Below are 18383 nucleotides of genomic sequence, written 5' to 3' on the forward strand. Positions count from 1 at the left end.
ATAAGTGAGTGAAAATGTAATAAATACCTCAGATGCTTCATTCTCATCAAGCTAATATGAAAAATGGAGTGAGGGGCACCTGGGTGGCTCAGTTGATTAAATATCAGACTCTTGATTTCGGCTCAGTTCATGATCTCATAGTTGTGACATCGAGCCCCGAGTTGGGCACTGTACTGAGTGTGGAGACTGCTTGAGATTCTCTCTCTCTCTCTCTCTCTCTCTCTCTCTCAATCTGTCTCCCTGTGCCCATCTCCCTCACCTGTGCTCTCTCCCTCTCTCTAAATAAATTAAAAAAAAAAAAATGGAGTGAGGTAAAGTTTATCACACCAAAGATTAAACTTATAGAGTATATGTCAACTTATCCCATACCTCACTTTGATCCTCTTGTCTGGTATAACCTATTTCTCATACTTGGTTCACTTTGGTCCAATTTACTAATATAGATAAATCACTCATATGAATGTTCCCCGCCATTGTCTCATTCCTGCTTGCTGGAGAGGATTTGCCATTTCTTTCTGAGTGTCTCCCAATGCCTTCTGCCATCTGAGGAAAAGCCTCTCTTCCAGATTGTTTCTTCTGAAGTGCTGTCATGCACATTCAGAAGGAAAGTGGTAGAAATAAAACAAACAAACAAACAAACAAAAACAGGGCCCAGACTGGGTCTGGGGAAAGCTCTCAGGAAGCTTCGGAAATGAGAAACCTGGGGGAAACCGCAGTGTGTGAAACTAGAGTAGAAATGGATTTAAAAAGTCATGCTGTAGACTTGTGTTCTCTTTGTGGTGTTCTAGAAAAAGAAATAAAGATATTTGATTATTTTGAAATGACTTTTTTAGTTTCTGAGTTTTTCTTTAACAACGGTACATTCTGAGACTGGACCATAGGCTTCATGGCTTTATAACTATTACCCAAGTTAAGCGCATGACTAAAACTTACCATAAAGTGTAGGAAGAAAAATTTGAGGGCACAAATTGTTGTAGTCGTGTAATAAGACAATTCATGTTGCTCAGCTTGGCTAAATAGCTTTCAGCCCTGGGCTCCAGCAAGCAGCAATCAATCACTCCACTCCACCATATTAAACAGCTGCATTCACTGAGTCACTTTATCCATCTGCATGTTTAATTTTTCGTACACATTTCAAAAACACTTAATATTTCTCTTCCTTTATATTTCAGCTCGCGTGTTTCTGCTTCTGTATATTTAAGATGATCTTTAAATCCATAAGCGCTTTTGGGAAGGTAGTATTTTTCCACAGCAGTCATCATTAGCCTTTTGGGTCTTGAGAATAAATGGTTCCTAAGAAACACACACAGAGTATAGGTGCATTATTATCTTGAGAATTCTAAACTGGATGTCTCCCCATTCTCCTTCTGGTGCTTTCTCCACAAATACTGCAGTTTATTATCCTAAAAATGAATTTAATTGCTAAAGGGTAGCAGACTATGCCACCTCAAAATATGCCACTTTGGTATAAAGATTGTTTTGAGCTGAGGGCAATTGAGAAAAAGCAGATACAAGAAGAGCTCTATGCCCTCCCCCTATTTATCTAAAAGCAGGACATAAATTGTAAATATGTCTCTCCTCTCCTCTCCACCAGGAAGGACAGAAGTTAATCACTAGAGACAACTCTAGATCCTTATCAGCCCAGAGATGGCACCAGATGAACCTACATAACAAATGTTTCCAACTAGCCTTTATCTTCCATTAGTTCCCCAATACATTTGCCTTCCCCCAATATGCTTCCCTAAAGCTCAAAGTTGTTTTTCCTTTGTCTTGTCATTTCTCCAAAAATGCATTGTTCTTCTGTTAAGATGTCGTATAAGCCCAAGCTCTAATCACCCCTTTGAGTTACTCATCCCTGGGTACTTCCATGTGTAAGCACACATGAATACACTTCTGTTTGCTTTTCTCTTGTTAATTTGTCTTTTGTTAGTCCAATTTACAAGGCCTCAGCCAGTGAAACTAAGCTAGGTAGAGGGAAAAGTTTTCCTCCCGGACATCACCATACTCATGCTTAAAACCCCTGTTGGCTTCCTATACTTATGGAATAACCCATCTCCGCAGATGGCCCTTCACAATGAGCCCCAGCCTGTCTCCCCAGCCACTCTTTTCCAGCACTTTCTGTAGGGGGCCACACAAAACTTTTCCCTACTGCTTGAAGACACTTTACCTGGAAACTGGGGAGGAGCTGCTCTCATATAAACTGCTTCTTGTTTCTAAAATGTTCTTCTGGGAAAATGTATACTGCTAACTACGCATGACTCACTCAACACGTTCAAGTGTCCTGTCAGTGGTGGCTTTTCCTCAACTTCTCCAGGTAGTGTTAATATTCCTGGGGCACCAGTTTTTTATTATCTCCTTTAACCATGACAAGAACCAAAGAGAAATTCTTATTAGCCTCATTGTACAAATAATAAACTGGGACTATAGAATGTAAAGGACTTGTTTCGAGGGTACAACTGGCCAATTTGCCCCCATTGCCCTCACAGCCAAGGAGCTGTCCCTCCTCTGCGCTCTTGTAAATTTCTTTTGCAGTCTTTAGCAGGAAGTATTGAAAATATCTATCTCAGTCTGTTTCCTCTGCAGTTCTAACTGGATTCCTTCCTGAAGTTAAGACGTCCATAGTCCCAGGACTACCTATAGTTTTTGGTGTTCATCTGTTTCTTGAGGCAGTGCAGCAATCAATCAATGAAACATTTTCTAATTGAAGAATGAAAGGAAACATGAGCTGATAGTTTCATGAGCACCTATGCTATTTACCAGGCATTATGCTGATTCTACAAAGCTCATTCAAACTATTTAATGAGTTTTACCAAAAGTCTACTTTTTTATCAAAACTTATTTATATTACATAAAATATAACACAAATTTCTAACACTTTAACCAAATGAAGTAAATCTGCTAAACTTTCAGGAATTAGAGGCTTGCTTAGGACTTGTTATGCAAATTGTTGAAGATGCATTTCTTATGTGTTAATAAAGAACAAAATCAGTGAAAGCCAACTAAGAACCAGAGCAAAAAAAGTGCATTCAATTTGTTCTCTTTACACAGATGTAAACCCATCAGCCTGCATTTCTTTTTCTTTTATTCACGTAGTGGCAGTAAACAGGCAACCCAGTCTTCTGTGTGTTCTGTTGTATTTTAAGCTCTTTTGATGACAAGTGGAAGACCAGTTCAACCAGCCTAAGCGAAAAGGAGATTTAATTATAAGAATTCAAGAGGGTCTCACAAATTCCACCCCTCTAAAGGAATTGGACTCAGAAATAAAAGCTGCTAGGCAGTGACTCTCTCTCTCTCTCTCTCTCTCTCTCTCTCTCTGGTCTCTTATCTCCACAATTCTCTTTGCTGGTTTCCATCATTGCTTTTTGTCATTTCTCTGTTTCTCTTTCTACATAGTGGAAGATGGATAGCTCACCCAGGGACATTTTACATGCTGTGTGTCTCTAGCCATGTTTATAGACTAATGAGATGCCTCTGAGAATCAGTTTCTTAGAGAATCTGATTGGCTCAGCATGGTCAGGTGTCCACTCTGGGCCAGTTGCAAGCAGTCAAAGCAACACACACAAAGAAAGAATAACCTAGGGGTGAATTTCTCAGAGAAAACGAGTCAGTGTTAACTGAGCAGATGCCCCAATAATTGTCCATTCCACACATGTTCTTATCCAGCTTTCTTCTGGCAAGGAAACCAGTTAGAATGTCTGTGTGTTACAATTTTGCCAAACATTCAAAATACACAACATTGAGGCATCAATTTCTCAATTTGTAGTAGATTCAATCCTAAAAATTTAGACCACTATTTTCTAGCCACTATAAAATCATTAGGAATGATTGGATCCATACCTTATCTGGTTGTTAGGTAATTTTCTCCACTTTCCCAAATAGATTGATGTTTTCAGTTCAATATAACTACAACTAAAGAAAATGTGCGGAGGAAATGTCTTTTCTTATTACATTATAATCGTGTTTGTGTCATAACAGAGTGGCTAAATGAAAGGGACATACTCAAATCACTGCAGGACCAAATTAGCAAATTGACTAGTTTTGGTGTGTTCACAGAATAACCGATTAAACCATGCAACCTCGAGAGAGGCAGTTTCCAATACACAGAAACATCGAATAGGAGGGGCCTCTGCTCTGAAGATGTAATTGGACGTGGATAAAGGGGTAAGTCAGAAAATGCTCACCTAAATCCCTCCCTAATTTTGCTTAGTTCAAAATGATTAGCCCCTCGCCTTTAAATACAGAAATAAGTATTATCGACTTGTTGTTTTCCACAAAAGTAAATTTGTATAAATAAAATTGCTCCCCAAATTGCCGAGTTTCCAGTCTCCAAATCACCAAAATTGCTGACGAAAAACTCCTATGACTAGGCAATAAACCGAGTGCACGATGTCATCTCCGCCCCCCTCCCCCCGCCATTGAAATGACAGTAAGGTGTTTAAAAGAGAATGAATTGGTAACATCATAAATGGGGGGTTATAGAAAGTACAAGAGGTGGACTAATTAGGAAATGAAAGCAGATGGGGATCGCAGGGAAGTGTACCCCCAGGGTGGAGGAAGCCACACACTCAACGGTAATATACACTTGTTGAAGAATGCTGTATTTCAGGGAGGACCCTTCTTAGGTGAAGTTCTGGAAAAACTCTAAATAAAGAATCAACAGATTAGAGGGAAGCAAAGGGCTGTGGAATAATGCCAGTCAGTGTCTAAACCAGAAAAATAAAAACCTTGGGGCACCTGGGTGGCTCAGTCAGTTAAGCATTTAACTCTTGATTTTTGGCTCAGGTCATGAGCTCCCGGTTTGCAGGTTCGAACCCTGCATCAGACTCCGGCTGACAGTGCAGAGCTTGCTTGGGACTGTCTCTCCCTCTCTCTGCCCCTCCCCTGCTTTTGCACTCTCTCTCTCTCTCTCTCAAACACAAACAAACAAGAAAAACCTTAAAAGGAATATAATAACAGGGGTGGGTTTTCTCTGCCTGGAATTGTGTGGCAATTAAAGAAAACCTTTAAAAGTTATCCTAAACTAGAGAAATCAACTGCTACAGAGAATGGGTTATCCTGATCATGGGAAGAACTGGAAATGCCCAAGATCTTGAGATGGTGATGCAACTCAGAGATTGGCAATTGAGGTAAGCCTCTACCATCCCCAAGGGCTAGAAGAGCCAAAGGACAAGGGAGTGTTAACAGAGCCCAAAGCTATCGCTTTCTAGCAGAAGTTGAAATGGCCGCAAGCCTGCGCAGTTGACGCTGAGACCATAGAAGAAAGGACAGATTGGCAGGAGAGGTATGAAGAAGGCACTGCCACTTCTGCAAATGCTGCCTGCGATACTACAGCTGCCGGGGACACACAAACAGTGATAAATACCCTGGTTTCTCTTCTTCTTCCCACTCTCCAGTCTTCCACCGGTACTTTCTGCTGGAGGAATCTATCCAATTGACAAGGAAGCCTAAGAAATAAGGCTCAGGTGCCTGGGTAGCTCAGTTGGTTAAATGTCCAACTCTTGGTTTCAGCTCAGGTCGTGATCTCATAGCTCGTGAGTTTGAGTCCCGCATGGGGCTCTGTGCTGACAGTACAGAGCCTGCTTAAGATTCTCTCTCTCCCCTTCTCTCTTTGCCCCTCCCCCACTTGTCCCCTCTCTCTCTCTCTCTGTGTCTCTCTCTCAAAATAAGTAAATAAACTTAAAAATTAAAAAAAAAAAGAAAAAGAAAAAGAAGTAAGGCTTCTGTTCTGTGGAGCAGGGCAGGAGGAGATTGAGGAATACCTTTGAGATCATATAGCCATATGGCAATCTAGGGACAGTTTTCAGGTAAATGCTTTCTAAAGGAACTAACTCCCTAACAAGAGAGAATTCGGGGCCCCAGTGGGAGTTAATACCCTAGAGCAAAGCCTCGTTCTCATTATTATTTTTTTTCCAAGAGTGGGGAGGAGGTCTACCCCTAAATGGTAAAGTGCACCTGCTGTTTTTTACACACACAAAATTCCTGGCAGAGAAAACCCTCCCCTGTTATTACATTCATTAATTGAACCTTTTATTCACAACTTCGAGTGGACAAACCAAAGAATACTACTTATGTGAGGAAAACCAGGGGGTCAAAAAAAGGGGGCTTGCACAGAAGCAAGTGACCCCTGAGAAACAAATAATCCATGGAATGGAATTAGTCTTTCAGAGAGATTCAAGAATATGTTGCTCACAAAAAAATAAATAAATAAAATAAAACCAAAAAGCAAAACCAAACAAAAAAAACCCTAGCACATCAAGAAGAGATCACTATGAAAAATACACAAATAGAAAATGAGCATTCTTGGAAATTAGATGTATGAATGGCAAATTTTTTTAAAATAATATAAGTCAAAATAATTCTAATTTGAAATCCAGAGCCAAAGCCTCAAAAATTAAATATATAGGTTATGATATATATGTTGAATGGTAAACTGAGGCACATTAAAATTTACACTACTTTCTTTGCACAGACATCCATTCAAATTAGGCAGCACTGAACAAAGTTAAGAGTGTTCCCCTGACAAGCTAGGAAACGCTTTTGCAGATGGAAGCAAAGTAAGGGAATTATTTGATTGGCTACCGCTTAATCAGTTGCCCAGTTTGTGGAAGCCTAGTTGGATGTTTGCGATTAGATGTTCATAAGTTTCATTTTCTCGGATTCAAGTGCATTGACCCTGACTTAGGTTTCAGTGTGTTATATAGGCTACCAAGATCTTAGACCACCTCAGTTTAAGTTTCCTTGTACATATGTGATTAATATATACGTAGCTTTGAATAGAAATTTATATATGTAATATATTTAAATGCATATAAAATGCATGCTAATTTATAATATATAACTTTTTAAAATATACTTTGTGTTATATATTATGTATATTTGTATTATATATTATACATATATATGTTAAAGAAAAGTTAATAGATATGGAGACTTAATCAAGAGGTTCAACATCCTAAGAGAAATTCCCAACAAAGAGAACAGAAGTGGGAGGCATTAAGTAGGAGGCAGAGAAGAAGAAGCAAATTTGCAGGAGCTCAAGAAATGCCCGAGTGCCAACTGGGCATAGGATGAGGTATTCATATCTATACCAACAGGAACTGGTTATATCCTTCAGCGTTCTCAGTCTGAGGGCAATTAAAAATGCGAGGGCATAAAATAAAGACATTTTTGAACACACAATGAGTTATCTTCATTTACCTTTTCTTATAAAAAAAAAAAACAGCTGTGGTTTCTTTTCAAAACAACAGAAAAGAAATTGAAAAAAGAGAAGCCATGAGATCCAAGAAATAGTACACCTAACACAGAACTACAGTGAAAAGAGACTCCTTCAAAGCAGGCTCTGTGGAAAGTGAGAAGAAACAATGGTCAAACTTGGCAAATGAATATGGAAGGTTTTAACCACAATGTTTTCATGTTGACATATAATGCAGCTAAAAGGCAGGATCTTTGTGGGGCTGAAATAAAGGTTTATGCTGCCTCTTTAAATAAACGAAAGTAACATAAAATTAGAAGCTCACGGAAGATCAAAGAACTCTATAAGGAAGCCTTGGACCAAATATGAAGAAAGGTGCAATGTGGAATAACTTTGAGGTCCTCATGGAGTGGAAGGAAAGAGATCCACTTGACCTTCATGATTAAAGTGGCCCATGTTTAGTGAGATAAAATTATATCATTCTACCATGTTCCATGGTGGTTAATAATTGCTGCAATTAGAATATTGAAAACACTTATTGGGTCTGAATTCTAGCCTATAAAGTATAGATAAATGGTTAAATATTTAATTAATTATAACGGTAATGCAGAATTTAAATAGTACGAATTTGGTCAGTGTAAAAATAATGACATAGTTTACAGAGCTAAGTAAGTATAGAGAAAAAGTAGGAAAAATTATGTAAAGAAACACTAATGTTTCTATCTTAATAATGGGACCTACGGAGTAATGAATATCGATTTTGATGAATAAAACATGAAGTTTAGTAATCACGTGACAAAAATTTAAGGGGGCGGAAGTCCACTGGAAGTTAAGAGAGTATAAGTTAGCTAATTCATCAGCTTCCGTATAGAAAAATAAATATTTTAAGGTGTAAATTTGAGGGTTTATAATTGTTAAATAATTTTAAGCGGTTAGTGTAAAATAGAGGTATGAATGTGCAGTTTAGCACAGGAGTTCCAAGTTGATGGCCCATAAGCTAATTCTGCAAGAATCCATTTTTGTTGTTGTTGTTTATTTCCCCTTTAATGTTTGTAAAACTTGAGAAGCTTAGCCAAAACATTCAGATTTCTAATTTATCTTAAAAAAAAAAAAAGAATGTAAGAAAGATCTAGCAACACTGAAATTGCATTCCTCCGTGGGAGCAATCGGCCAGGGCCAGCAAACAGGCTTCCCTTAGATGGAGCCTGTGCTATGCCTTTGGCAACATTCTACAGGCCTCCAGGTATGTTACTTATGCCCTGCTTTCTTTGTTTACACCAACTGCCTAGCTTCTGTGAGAGTGGAATCTTTGGCCCCTCACTGAGAGTTACAGAGTTAAATATCGGAAGAACTATACCTGGCTCAAGGTTGGTACCTCCGGGGAAATGAGATCAAGGGTGGAAAGACTTTAGTTTGGGAGATAATAATCTTTCATTTCAGGACAGTTTTAACCAGCTCTTTTATTTCTATGTCTATTTGTCCATGTATTTCTATGTCTATGCCTATATCTTACCTGGCTCTAGTCTGGCCACAGACTGAATCAGAGATAATAAAGCTTCAGAAAAAAATGAAGAGACCTTATGCTTGTTGAAGGGTCAACTATAAGTAGGAAGATGGCTTTCAAGGCAATGGTTCGGTATCTGGGGGTTCACGGATACTATAAAAAATAAAATTAAAAAAAATTAGAACAACCTATCTGCCTAGTGGAAGTAATATACTGTTTCTCTGATTTTGCTTGTGGCCAACTGTTAACTCTCACAAATAACCATGTGCCCCTCTACATTTCCCAGCCGTCCTTGTAGGATGTTGCAATTATGTGACTAGACTCTAGCCGACAGGATGTGGGCAGATGTGATGTAAGCTGCTCCCAAACCTGGCCCATAAACTCTTCCCAAGCAATCTTACATATGTCTTTCCCTTCCTCAGCAATTTGGAAGCCAGGTGTTCAAGATGTCTCAGCTGCAAGACAGAGGGAGCCTGTTTGACCCATATTGGACTGTGATATGAACAAGAAATAAGCCTTGTTGTGTTAAGCAATTGAGATTTGGGGATTGACTGTTCCAGTAGTTATTGTTAATTACCTAAACCAGTGACTCTCAAACTTAGCATGTTTCAAAATCACCAGAAGAGCTTGTTACAATACAGACTGCTCACAGGTGACTTAATATGAAGTCTCCTACATATTAGCATTGAAGCAATACTTACAATAACATGAGTCCACTGAAATGAAGAGGTAGGATGAATGGATGATGCCAGATTTCCGAGATCAGCATAATGGTGCTTGTATCTACACTGAGGTGTTACAGGCAGTCTCGAACATGATGACTTCAAGTTACCATGAAGCACAATTTCAATTACAGCATAATTATGATCTGGGAAACCAGAAGGCAGATGGATCAGCCTCCTGTGAGGTCACTTCTGTTAGGGAAAAGCCCAGGTCAGACTACAGTTGAAAAGCATAGAAGAGAAAATGTAAGCAGACACTGCAAACACAGACCACGGGGAAGTCACATATTGGAGTCATGATCAGTGTCACAACCTCATACCTACATGTCAATCTCTAACAGTTCCAAACAGGACCTTTTCATTTCTGACTAGGAGCAATCATAAAAAGTTTCCTGCCAGGGGAAGGAAAATACCCAATAGGAATCCCATGATTTTATGTCAAGAACACTGGCAGAAAACAAATGAATTTCTAATGACCTAGGAGCGACAGACTCAACCTTAGAGGTTAAAAGCAGTGATTAGACAAAATTCAATTTTCTTCTTTTCTTTTTCAGATATACAAAATGTACGCCTATGCGGTGGGCATTTCCACAGTACTTTTCACAACATTGATTTGATTATGTTGCCTAATTTGTCACTGTTCCTTCCCAAAAAGATAGTTTTCCATCAGCCTCTTCAATAACTTCATATTCTTCTTGTATCCCCTGCCATGAGCCACACAGGCTAGTCTTTCTTCTTATACAGAGAGATAATAAAACTCATTTTTCTTTTTGTCTTTGACTTACTAATATTTAATTTGTTAATTATCTCACCATAATATGATAATAAATTATCCATGTTTTCCAGACACTACTTTTTCTGTTTCATTTCTTTCCCTTGGTTTCTTGCATAGATCTGATCACAGAAATTCCTGCTTGGACATTGCTGTTAATATTCTTGAGGAGAACTTTGTTACTGCAAGTTATTAATGGAGAGTCAAATGAGAACGGTATGATTACACTATTTGATTTTTCCCATTCTATTTGCAATCCAATGGGATATTCACTCTTGATGTTATTAACTCTTCACATTTAAATTTTAATCCCCATTTATAAGCCATCTGTTGTCCTTAACTCTACAGGTCAAAAAAAAAAAAAAAAGAAATTAGATTTTTCTCTGTCCTCTTGAGAAATGTGACTACAGGAAATGATGAGCAAAAATGAATTTTATTGCAATCTTGACATTCAAAAATTTTAAATATCTCAAACTATTCAGAAAAAGTTAGCCTTTAATTCTACTTCATTCATACTGTCTTCACAATAAGTATTATTAACCATCTGCTCTCTACAAAGCTTTGTGCTAGGTGTTGAGGAAGATCCAAACATCAACGAGACACAATCTCCTGTATCTTCTTAGAACTTAGAAGTAATATACATTCATAAGTAGTGATGGTCTTGATAGTAAATGTTAAAGTCTTTAAGAAAAGGAGAACTTAAAAGCTATCTATCAGAAGGTAGATTATTTGGAAGAGGAATCAGTGAGAGTTTCATGGACATCTGAACTAGTTCCTGAAGAATTGTAGGATAGTGATTGTACAGGAAGGAAGTGTAGATGGGAGAAGGCAGTACTATATGGAGCATGTTTGGGAATGGGGTAACTTTGGAGGAGGCTATCAAGACAGCATAGGGTATCATTAGGAATAAGGTTGACAAGAGGCAAACCGGTACCAGATTACAGATGTTTAAAGGTAACATTCAGGAATTTAGAAGTCACCCTGTGGTCCTGAAGGGCGTGACAGAGTGTGTGAGAGTGACAGTTTTGTTTTCAGAAGATTGATCTGGTAACAGGCGTGTAAAATCTGAAAATCAGATTCAAGAGATATTGATGGAAGAGAAAATGTGTGGGTCAAGCAGACAGAGAAATCAAAGATGACTCTGAAGTTGAGAGCCTGACTGACTGGGTGGGTGGTGACTACGCGCAGCAAAAAGCAAGTCAGAAGAAGCAGCTTGTCTGGGGAAAGGTGTTACTACAGAATAGCTGAGTTGAAAATGCCGGTTGGGAACCCAGACAAGGCCAGTGCAGAAATAGAGCTGAAGCTCGAAAGAGGGCTGGTTGTTAGTGTTGAAGATTTGGAAAGAGATTAAGACCAAGGGAGGGGAGAGGCGGTAATTAAAATCACCGAATGAAAGAATATGGTGACAGAAACGTAGAGAGCTAATAATCATCTGGGACTAGCATTACCCGGTTTACTTCATTCACTCACACTTAATTCAGAACAGCTCCTAGAACCTCCATCATAGAGAGAACGGTCAACAATGTTGAATGTTACAGTAAAAGGTAGATCTGTGGATTTCTGTTTGCATTTGGGATTAAAGTCATGATTCTGAGAATCTACATAAGCAGTCTTTTTATTTCCTCCTGTCAAGTGTAGAATTTGGCACTTAGGTAGGTCATTTGACATAGTCAGAAATCTAACTGGGTAACTCCTAACTCACCTAACTGGAGTTTGAATCATTCATTTGGATTTTCTAGAAGTGAACACATTGTTTTCTAACTCTGTGTCTTCTGGCTAAACTCTAAGCTCCTGAAAGGTAGGGCTTGGGTCTTGCAAGGGCAAGGCCCTTGAAGGAAGCTTGGTACTTGCTTTTGTTACGTATAGTAGTAGAATAAAAATTGGCCTCAACTATGTGAAATCTTCAGCCATTTGCAGGAGTAATTAAGAATAAAAGAAGAGAACCAAGGATTCAGCATAATGTGTGTGCCAGGACCAGTAGAATGCTAAAGAATGGAGAGTTAACAAAGGTAAAGATGACCCTCGAATTTAACAGGAAGTCAGACTTCCCCTAGCTACTGGAAAGACATTCTTTATGGATTAAAAAATAACTATTATTTTCAATTTACAAATGAGTTTATAGAGGCAGACAGATTAAGTCACTTCTGGAAGATCCTAATGTGTCAGCAGGAAATCAAAGCCTGAAGTTCGGAACTTGCTTCCCACTAAGGGCTCTGAGCTGTAACCTACGAGAGAGGTTCCAAACTTTCCTAAAACTTCGCTTCTCAGGTCATGGGTCGTTATGCTTTTCCCCAAGGTTAGTTTTACACGAAGAATTCAGGGGAAACCTGCACTTTTAAGTGACAGAGAATTACAAATACTATTATCTTTTTAGAAATCATATGGGGCTTCCTTTCTCAAAGCCGAAGTGGGAATAATCCATGGGAAGGTAAAACATCCTCCCCACTACCATCCTCCTCCAAAATAAACATTTACTGCATAATGAACAAATGTGGGACAAATATATTTACTTGCAAAATGATGAAGGCGATTGTTGCTTCCCTTGGAAGAGGTTTATTAGATATTGGTTGAAAAGGTTCATTTCTTGAATAATAACCAGGAATAAACTGTGTCCATGTTACCGTGCAGCTTCTTTTCATTTTTAGCCTCACTGCAATCTTGAAAGAGGGCAGGGAAGAGTTAACCTAAGGCCCAGACAGTCCCCTGCTGATCTGTAATGAGTGAGAGCTGAAGCTGAATGTCAATAGCTCCTTGTGAACTTGGGTAACCCAGCTGAGCCCTCTGCTTGCCAGAGCTGGAGGAGGTAATCAGCTTGACCTGTGTGACCTTCCTGAGGCTGTGCTCTGTCCTGCATCGAGAAGCTTCTTTGCATATGATTCCTACATGCTACTCAGTTGAACTTCTTTTAGGAGAACTGATCCTGAGTCAGCCTTAAGAGGAAACATAATATAAATTAGTCAATGCTGGTTGCAGGTTGCACAATATAGTAGATGCTTTAAAAAAAAAAAAAAAGTAATAGGAACACATCCTGGAAACCTCAAAAAGATTTCCAGGAACAGCTATGACATCTGCCCTTCCAGCGTTATTAAAATAAATTGAAGGTTATGTAACAGTTCTATCAGCACTTCAGATTTCTTGTGGAGTTGTGTTTCATCGAGTGCTTTCACCTTTCTGGGTTTGGTAAATGGATTTACTTTTGTTTTATTGTTTACTCATCACTGTTTTCATTGCATAGTCCCAAGGATGCCATACACACAGTGTTTACAGTATAGATTCTAGGTATACTGCATAAGATTTTCTTTGAAATTCTAACAGCATTTTGTCCTTATTCTGTTCAATAAATGAAACTTGAACAATAACTAAACTTCTATCTGGGTCTAAATATGCTGTTATTAGAAGAATATTATTCACTGAGAGAATGAATGTAATTCTGCTGCTAAACTGCATAACTTACATAACCATATCGAAAATGGCCCAGTACTTCCCATAAAAGTAAGAGTGATTTGAATCACAAAGATCAACCTATCATAGACTATACAAATCCATACGTAAGTCCCATAACAAATACAGAGTTTATATTCCCAAGAAAATGGGGCTTAAATGTAACAAAAATATTCAGTTAACTTATGCTCATAGGGGTGTTCAAGTATTCCAAATCAAAGGCACATTATTCCTCGAGGAGCTAGAAGCTTTATTCCTACCCTAAAGCAAACTTACCTCCAGGTATATCTATTATGCATATTCAGTCTTTAGAACTGAGGAATCCTTCATCATGACAAATGAATTTTGCCTGGAAAAAATAAATGCCTAAGCTGTAGTTTTCCCTAGTTTTTGTAAGAATGAAGTTTAAAATTCTTAGTAAAGAATTGCTCCAGAAAGGTGAAATCTTTATCAAATGCAATCAGCCACCGTCATTACTTTGCAGGTTAAAGGAACACAGAAGATACTGCTGCAGGGTGGGCAAAGGAAGCCAGTAAAGTGGGAAGTCACAATCTGTCGTCAAATATTGTAAAATACTTTGTCGCCTTCTTTGGACAAATGCGCATGGTGAAACTGTGGGATGGGGGGAGAAAAAAGCCTACGAACAGTTCTATATTAAGCTTAACATTATACTCTCAGCTTGGTCCTAAGAGAAACAACACAATTATGAACCCTCAGATGAGCCGAGGCAACAGATGATAAAGATTACTTGAGGGAAATGACACCTATATATTTGACCAAAACTGTCAAACACACACACACACACAGAAAAACTACAAACCACTGCACTTTATCCAGACTTGCCCATTTCTGGCTCAAGCGTCGTGTTCACTGACAGCTCGCACATCTCTGAATAAATATCTTAAGAGGACAATTCCCAAAGGAGGTTGATTTTTCAAAACACATGCCACGTGCCCAAGTAAATCATGTATTGAGACTGGACTCTGACAGCCAACTTAAACGAATGAAATATATTTTCCTTGCCGATTTTTAAAAGCTTGTCAAGATTGGCTTGCATGATAACTCGTTATTTTAGCAAAGTCTAAATTTGTATATAGAGTTGGCCTCTAGAAAGTATCACGTTTGTTTTGCCCCTAGAATATTTTCTTATGACAAAGATTTGTGGAATTAATGTCTGTGAAAGTAAATGTAAAAAGCAAATCTTCTTTACCTCATGGAATCGCATTATAACTGCACAGGAGCACTTCGCTGCTTTATTTGGAGTGACTTTTTTTGCTCCCCTGTCCCATGTCACCAGCTCTACCACCCACACCTCCCTGAAGGGAGAAGAGCTCTGTCAGAAGACTGCCTGGTAAATCAAAAGCGCTTCGTGGATAGTCATACTGTGTGTTGCACCAGAATGAGCCCTAGTTATGCAGCATTCTCCAAATGACTTTCTGCTGGCTCTCTCTTCAATCAAATGCCTGACACCTGAAATGAATGAGGAGACTTCGGAAATTGCTCTAGTAACTAGGTTAAGCTAAACAAATACACTTAAGTTTTGCCTAGTTCCATACTTCTATAGCCAAATGTGATTTGCACAGATTAGCTGCCAAACGATACTTTTCAAGCGATCTTTACTGAGCTCACAAACATGACCATTGTGCTAGGTACTAAGCAACATGAAGACTGATAATGCTACCATCCCACAGACATTCTTAAGGGCCGTACATGATGGAGACTCTGTCACACTCTGTGATGAGTAAGGGGAAAGAAAGACAATTAAGATAAGATGTCCAATCTACAGGAGTTTCCACTCAAGCAAGAGGAAAAGAGAAGTAATAATTATAATAAATTGTACACAAACCATAAAAGAATTATAAGTCATGTACTGAGTACCCAAAGATGGGAGAAATCGTTGTTGTTGTTTGTTTGTTTGTTTTCTGAGCCACTCAGCAGAGGTGGCCTGAGTGAGGCCTTCAAAGATGGCTTTGAACTAGGAACTGGAGATGCCCAATGCTACTTGAGGATCCATATATTAGTAGGTAGCCCAATGCTGGAAGTGCTGAGACTCATCCTGGGTAAAGGGGAAGAACAACAAAAGCTAGAAGACAGGACAACCAATTTTTATAATGTGTTTATTATGAAAGATTCCTAACATTCACAAAAGGGAGAGAATAATAAAATGATCCCTCAAATAAATGCCCATCACCCACATTTAAAGATTATCAAAATGGTGGCACATTTGTTTTATCTACCTTGTTTTCTTCCTGAGTTTTTTAAAAAAATGTTTAAGTGTTTTTTATTTATTCTTGAGAGAGAGAGAGAGAGAGAGAGACAAAGCATGAGCGGGGGAGAAGCAGAGCAAGAGAGGGACACAGAATCCAAAGCAGGCTCCAAGCTCTGAGCTAGTAGCACAGAGCCCAATGCAGGGCTCAAACTCACAAGCCATGAGACCGTCACCTGAGCTGAAGTCGGACGCTCAACCTACTGAGCCACCCAGATGCCCCTCTTCCTGAGTTTTTTAAAAAGGATATCCCAGACATCTATCAGTTCACCTCTTCTGATTTCAATATGTGTCTCTAAAATGGATGGGCATTATCTTATATAATCACAATGCAGTTATCATGAACAAAATTAGTGATAATTCTGAAGTATCACCTAATAATAGTAGGGCCATATTAAATTTCCCCATTTTCCTCAAAACCGTCTTTTTACATGGCTAATTTATTAAGTTGGTGATGGGTTTTGTTTTCTTAAGCTCAAATGCCATCCCATGGAGTTGGGTAGTATCTCATAGGCAGTGGGATTTGCTGGAGGGCCTGGACTATATCTAAATCCTTATTGAATTGCCCTGTACCTAGCACAGTTCCCAGCCCAGGATTAACCCTACACAAATGTTTGCTGAACTGCACTGACTTGAACTGAATAAAGCTTTTAAGTAGAGTGGCATCTCATCAATACTCAGTTTTAACATAGTGTTAGTGGCGCTAGGAAGGGGCATTGGAAAGCCTGTCCTCACAAAAACTCTGTACGCTCAAGGAGGTGGTAAGACATGTGGTCAAATTGTAGGTGTCAAAGTACTATGAACCATAAGCTGGAACTTCATAGAACAGAAATTTCTCAGTTTATAGATTTTCTGAAATGACAAGTCTTTGTGCCTTCTGGGTAGAGGCCATACTTTACTTACCCTTGCATACCTGAATAGACTAATATCCGAACAAACGAATATCAAAGATAGATGTTCCTCAACCAGACCAAAATATTTCCTTCTGATGATTAAAATTTTAAAAATATTTCTTTCAACAGTATTTCGGATGGGTTTTTCTTGGACTAGCCTGTGTATTCTTAGTACCTAAGTAAAGAAACCACCTGAAGAAAGAGAACTCTATCCAGGAAGAATGGTACTGATCACTGCAGCAAAGTTTCATTGCCTTATACTTTGACACACACTTATACATTTCTTATCCCATTGTTTTGCTTTGTTACTCACAATTAGTGGAATATATAAGTAGTATTATCTAACATTTAGATGTTTAGACATTTAGAAGTAAACTGAGGTCCAGAGTAAGGGAGTGCTATAGTCAAGGCCTTGAAGCTATTTATTGGTGGAGGCAATTTGAAGTCAAGTCTTTGGATACCAAGAACAGCGCTGGTGGTTTTATGTTTCAACAATTTTCTTGATTTTAATTTTCCATTCTTAGCATTGTTTTGATTTCAACTGTTCGATGGCACCAAATCTATTGAGCAGAAGAAGCTGGAAGGCAGAGAAAGCTCCCTGTCTTTGTGGGTGAAACAAATAAAAAAACTTTAAGCAGTTTGGAGTATCTTTGACAGCTGACAATGTCCTCTTCATATAATTTTTGTAGATTCTTCAGGATCCATTATTATTTTTGAAGCTCTCTTCCAAGAAATAAACAGAATCCTATTTCCCCAATACAGTAGGCCTCTACTTGTAATTAGTGACGTGTTTAATTTGTTCATAGTATCCATAATATATGTATTGTATGAATAGATAATCAGATATTAATACTGCATTGACTTGACATTAAATTTTACTATGAAAATCTTTATAAGATCGGGTTATAGTATTAAAATAAAATGCAGAGAGCAACAATTAGTTCTGGTTCAATTATTCCATGGCAAATTATCTTTAATTATTATGAATAAATGTATATGGATCTTGCATTATTAATATGCAAACCATGAGTTCTGCATTCAGCTTTGTATTGTTGTTCCTTGTATGACATCCATTTTGGTCAGCTCGTATTCTTATTTCCAGTGCTACCTGAGTTTCCAATTTTTTAAAAAAATTTCCCTTGAGGTATTTTATTTTAGAAGGTTTTCCCAATTTTTGAAAATGGAATTGTTTTGCACAAGTACCTGTAGAAAAGACTGTGTAATTGTCAAGTGCTGTGATTTCTAAAACCTAAAGAGATTGGTGTAAGATATGAATAGAGATTATTTTGGATTTTCTTTTATCTAAAAGCCCTAGAAATTTAATTGTAAGATCAATTGTTTCCACTTATGAGTCAAGTCTGCTTATGGGGCTATATTTAGTTCCAAAATCTCATTGCAGAAGCTTCTGATTGAGATCACACTCTGTATTTTCACACAGTGATTTCTCAGGACACTCCACCGAGATAGGTGCTAATTTCTATTCTTCTTTATTTCCTACAAGTGGAATTAGAGTGAGAATGTTCAACCAGCCTTTTTTTTTTCCTTTTAAATTAACTTTTAGCACTTGGAACATTCTTGGAAATGAAGGAAATT

The 18383-nt window shown here is 38.3% G+C and overlaps 1 long non-coding RNA gene across 1 annotated transcript; it reads right to left on the reverse strand.

The window, feature by feature from the left end:
- Positions 1 to 275: 275 nt before the first annotated feature.
- LOC122492336 lies at positions 276 to 9686 on the reverse strand. Its single transcript, XR_006299589.1, has 4 exons — positions 9398 to 9686; positions 8706 to 8849; positions 934 to 1293; positions 276 to 784 (listed from the first exon to the last, which is right to left on the reverse strand). It is a non-coding gene; the product is annotated as an uncharacterized LOC122492336 (long non-coding RNA).
- Positions 9687 to 18383: the final 8697 nt, after the last annotated feature.

This window comes from Prionailurus bengalensis, chromosome C2 (genome assembly GCF_016509475.1).
Source record: "Prionailurus bengalensis isolate Pbe53 chromosome C2, Fcat_Pben_1.1_paternal_pri, whole genome shotgun sequence".
NCBI lineage: Eukaryota > Metazoa > Chordata > Mammalia > Carnivora > Felidae > Prionailurus > Prionailurus bengalensis.